We start from the raw sequence: 5,818 nt of genomic DNA, 5'->3' as shown, positions 1-5,818 counted from the left end.
ATATGTGGATAATGATATTGTTAAACTTAAGCTATTTCCGTTTTATCTTGGAGATCGTGCTAAAGCTTGGTTTTCGTCTTTGCCTAAAAATAGTATTGATTCATGGAATAAGTGCAAAGATGCTTTTATCTCTAAGTATTTTCCTCCTGCTAAGATCATCTCTCTTAGAAACGATATTATGAATTTTAAGCAACTTGATGATGAACATGTTGCACAATCTTGGGAGAGGATGAAATTAATGATACGTAATTGCCCTACACATGGTTTGAATCTTTGGATGATTATACAAAACTTTTATGCCGGATTGAATTTTGCTTCTAGAAATCTTTTAGATTCGGCCGCGGGAGGCACTTTTATGGAAATCACTTTAGGAGAAGCTACTAAACTCCTAGATAATATTATGGTTAATTAGTCTCAATGGCACACCGAAAGATCTACTAATAAAAAGTGCATGCAATTGAAGAGATTAATGTTTTGAGTGGAAAGATGGATGAACTTAAGAAATTGTTTGCTAATAAGAGTGCTCCTACTGATCCTAATGATATGCCTTTGTCTACTTTGATTGAGAATAATAATGAATCTATGGATGTGAATTTTGTTGGTAGGAACAATTTGGTAACAACGCATATAGAGGTAATTTTAGTTCTAGGCCGTTTCCTAGTAATTCCTCTAATAATTATGGTAATTCCTACAACAATTCTTATGGAAATTATAATAATATGCCCTCTGATTTTGAATCTAGTATAAAAGAATTTATTACTTCGCAAAAGAGTTTCAATGCTTTGATTGAAGAAAAATTGCTTAAGATTGATGAGTTGGCTAGGAACGTTGATAGGATTTCTCTTAATGTTGATTCTTTGAAATGTAGATCTATTACACCTAGCATGATATCAATGAGTCTCTCAAAGCCATGAGAATTTCCATTGATGAGTGCAAAAAAAGAACCGCTAGGATGCGTGCTAAGAAAGATTGCTTTATGAAAGCATGTTCTTCTAGTTTTAATGATAATAAAGATGAAGATGTAAAAGTTATTGATGCGTCTCCTATTAAATCTTTGTTTTGCAATATGAATCTTGATAATGATGGGACTAAAGATGAGCCACCTTTACCTAGAAGGCGTTCCAAAAATTCCGAATTTTTAGATCTTGATGCAAAAAATGTTAAAAGTGGGATTGTAGAGGTCAAAACTTTAAATATCAATGAACCCACTCTCTTGGATTTCAAGGAATTTAATTATGATAATTGCTCTTTAATAGATTGTATTTCCTTGTTGCAATCTGTGCTAAATTCTCCTCATGCTTATAGTCAAAATAAAGCTTTTACTAAACATATCGTTGATGCTTTGATGCAATCTTATGAAGAAAAACTTGAGTTGGAAGTTTCTATCCCTAGAAAACTTTATGATGAGTGGGATCCTACAATAAAAATTAAAATTAAAGATCATGAGTGCTATGCTTTGTGTGATTTGGGTGCTAGTGTTTCCACGATTCCAAAAACTTTGTGTGATTTGCTAGGTTTCCGTGATTTTGATGATTGTTCTTTAAACTTGCAGCTTGCGGATTCCACTATTAAGAAACCTATGGGAAGAATAATTATGTTCTTATTGTTTCAAATAGGAACTATGTTCCCGTAGATTTCATTGTTCTTGATATAGATTGCAATCCTTCATGTCCTATTATTCTTGGTAGACCTTTCCATAGAACGATTGGTGCAATTATTGATATGAAAGAAGGGAATATTAGATTCCAATTTACATTAAGGAAGGGCATGGAACACTTTCCTAGAAAAAAAATTAAATTACAATATGAATCTATTATGAGAGCCACTTATGGATTACCTACCAAAGATGGGAATACCTAGATCTATCCTTGCTTTTATGTCTAGCTAGGGCGTTAAACGATAGCGCTTGTTGGGAGGCAACCCAATTTTATTTTTATTCCTTGCTTTTTGCTCGTGTTTAGTAATAAATAATTTATCTAGCCTCTGTTTTGGTTGTGTTTTTTGTGTTTAATTAGTGTTTGTGCCAAGTAGAACTGTTGGGAAGACTTGGGGAAAGTCTTTTTGATCTTGCTGTAAATAACAGAAACTTTAGCGCTCACGAGAATTGCTACCATTTTTATTTGGAAGGTGCTATTTAGTTAATTATTTTTGCAGATGATTAATAGATAAATTCCTCACGTCCTTCAATTTATTTTAGAATTTTTGGGGTTCCATAAGTTGCGTTAGCTACAGATTACTACAGATAGTTCTGTTTTTGACAGATTCTGTTTTTCGTGTGTTGTTTGCTTATTTTGGTGAATCTATGGCTAGTAAAAGAGTTTATAAACCATAGAGAAGTTGGAATACAGTAGGTTTAACACTAATATAAATAAAGAATGAGTTCATTACAGTACCTTGAAGTGGTGTTTCGTTTTCTTTCGCTAACGGAGCTCACGAGATTTTTCTATTTTGAGTTTTGTGTTGTGAAGTTTTCAAGTTTTGGGTAAATATTTGATGGATTATGGAAAAAAGAGTGACAAGAGCCTAAGCTTGGGGATGCCCATGGCACCCTAAGGTAAAATTCAAGGACACCAAAAAGCCTAAGCTTGGGGATGCCCATGGCACCCTAAGGTAAAATTCAAGGACACCAAAAAGCCTAAGCTTGGGGATGCCCATGGCACCCTAAGGTAAAATTCAAGGACACCAAAAAGCCTAAGCTTGGGGATGCCCTGGAAGGCATCCCCTCTTTCGTCTTCGTCTATCGGTAACTTTACATGGAGCTATATTTTTATTCACCACATGATATGTGTTTTGCTTCGAGCGTCCTGTATGATTTGAGTCTTTGATTTTTAGTTTACCACAATCATCCTTGATGTACACACCTTTTGAGACAGACTCACATGATTTGAAATTTATTAGAATACTCTATGTACTTCACTTATATCTTTTGAGCTATATAGTTTTTGCTCTAGTGCTTCACTTATATCTTTTAGAACACGGTGGTGGTTTTATTTTATAGAAATAATTGATCTCTCATGCTTCACTTATATTATTTTGAGAGTCCTTTAAAACAACATGGAAATTTGCTATAATATAAAAACTTTCATAAAAGTTCATTGAATATTATGAGAAGTTTGATACTTGATAATTGTTTTGAGATATGGAGATGGTGATATTAGAGTCATGCTAGTTGAGTAGTTGTGAATTTAAGAAATAATTGTGTTGAAGTTTGTGATTCCCGTAGCAGGCACGTATGGTGAACCGTTATGTGATCAAGTCGGAGCATGATTTATTTATTGATTGTCTTCCTTATGAGTGGCGGTCGGGGACGAGCGATGGTCTTTTCCTACCAATATATCCCCCTAGGAGCATGCGTGTAATACTTTGTTTCGATAACTAATAGATTTTTGCAATAAGTATGTGAGTTCTTTATGACTAATGTTGAGTCCATGGATTATACACACTCTCACCCTTCCACCATTGCTAGCCTCTCTAGTATCGCACAACTTCCGCCGGTACCATAAACCCACCATATACCTTCCTCAAAATAGCCACCATACCTACCTATTATGGCATTTCCATAGCCATTCTGAGATATATTGCCATGCAACTTTCCACCGTTCCGTTATTATCACACGCTTCATCATTGTCATATTGCTTGCATGATCATGTAGTTGACATCGTATTTGTGGCAAAGCCACCGTTCATAATTGTTCACACATGTCAGTCATGCATCATTGCACATCCCGGTACAACGCCGGAGGCATTCACATAGAGTCATATTTTGTTCTAAGTATTGAGTTGTAATTCTTGAGTTGTAAATAAATAAAGTGTTATGATCATCATTATTAGAGAATTGTCCCAAGTGAGGAAAGGATGATGGAGACTATGATTTCCCCACAAGTCGGGATGAGGCTCCGGACGAAAAATAAAAAAATAAAAAATAAAAAAAGAGAAAATAGGCCAAAAAAGGAAAAAAAGAAGAAGGCCCAAATTAAAAAATGAGAGAAAAAGAGAGAAGGGACATTGTTACTATCCTTTTTCCACACTTGTGTTTCAAAGTGCTACCTCTTGAGCACTGCGTTGGTTTTCCATTGAAGAGGAAAGGGTGATGCAGCAAAGTAGCATAAGTATTTCCCTCAGTTTTTGAGAACCAAGGTATCAATCCAGTAGGAGGCTACGCGCGAGTCCCTCGCACCTACACAAAACAAATATATCCTCGCAACCAACGCGATAAGGGGTTGTCAATCCCTTTAGGGTCACTTACGAGAGTGAGATCTGATAGACATGATAAGATAATATTTTTGGTATTTTTATGATAAAGATGCAAAGTAAAATAAAAGGCAATGAAAATAACTAAGTGTTGGAAGATTAATATGATGGAAGATAGACCCAGGGGCCATAGGTTTCACTAGTGGCTTCTGATACGTCTCCAACGTATCTATAATTTTTGATTGCTCCATGCTATATTATCTACTGTTTTGGACATTACTGAGCTTTATTATCCAGTTTTATATTATTTTTGGGACTAACCTATTAATCGGAGGCCCAGCCCAGAATTGCTGTTTTTTTGCCTATTTTAGGGTTTCGAAGAAAAGGAATATCAAACGGAGTCCAAACGGAATGAAACCTTCGGGAACGTGATTTTCTCACCGAGAGAGACTCACATGATTTGATATTTATTAGAATACTCCATATGTTTCACTTATATCTTTTGAGCTATATAGTTTTTTCTCTAGTGCTTCACTTATATCTTTTAGAGCACGGTGGTGGTTTTATTTTATAGAAATAATTGATCTCTCATGCTTCACTTATATTATTTTGAGAGTCCTTTAAAACAACATGGAAATTTTCTATAATATAAAAACTTTCATAAAAGTGTATTGAATACTATGAGAAGTTTGATACTTGATAATTGTTTTGAGATATGGAGATGGTGATATTAGAGTCATGCTAGTTGAGTAGTTGTGAATTTGTGAAACTAGACAATTCCCCGCGCGTTGCTGCGGGGATGTATGGTGGAAAATGTAGCACTGATGATTTCATGATTATAGTGAAGTGACAATTTTCATGATTAGCGTACTCTTTGTTAACATGTAATTATGTTTCCAGTTGGACGAAGAATCAAAGTTTGAAAATACATTATCAAGATGTTTCCATTACATGTTTTCCAAATACACCACACATAATGGCAACTTCCATCTCAAATAGCCTACCAATATATAACTTCTTTGACAATCTTTATCTCTCCCATTATTTTGATGCCCCTCTTCTCCATGCAGTCAAAAGAAAGTCCTAATATTTCAAGGCAAATCATCTATCCCAAGAAGGTACAACTATATTTCTCAACATGACCATCTAGATCTAAAAAAGTTGAACATGGACATAAACAAATTGTTGATAATCCTCGGTCATGAAAGTTTGGTAGCACTAATTTATCAAAGATGGAAAGGAATTGAGCTATACAAATTGGCTACATGGTTATATTCCTCTTAGTATGTCCACCAACGACTAAGCCACACCATAGAACCAGGAGCACATTATCGGATAAGGAAAAATAAATGCCTTCGCTACATGGTCATAGAGTTGATGGCAACTTGATTGGCATTGGCCTTGTGGAAAAGGAAAATGCCTTCGCTGTTGTGGCTCTTTAAAGATTTCATTGAGAACACTTTGACAACAGTAAAAAGGGCACATTACTTAGAAATGTCAGATCTAGAAAAGAGGAAGGTTAGAATACCCACGTTACTACTCATTGGGAAATCGATAATCACAGTTAGAAAAAATGAATATCATGAGTCTGCACCAATAAAAAAATGAAATTTGAATATATTAGACA

The sequence above is a fragment of the Triticum dicoccoides genome, chromosome 7A, assembly GCF_002162155.2.
Source record: "Triticum dicoccoides isolate Atlit2015 ecotype Zavitan chromosome 7A, WEW_v2.0, whole genome shotgun sequence".
NCBI classification, from domain to species: domain Eukaryota; kingdom Viridiplantae; phylum Streptophyta; class Magnoliopsida; order Poales; family Poaceae; genus Triticum; species Triticum dicoccoides.
This window is presented reverse-complemented; position numbering follows the sequence as displayed.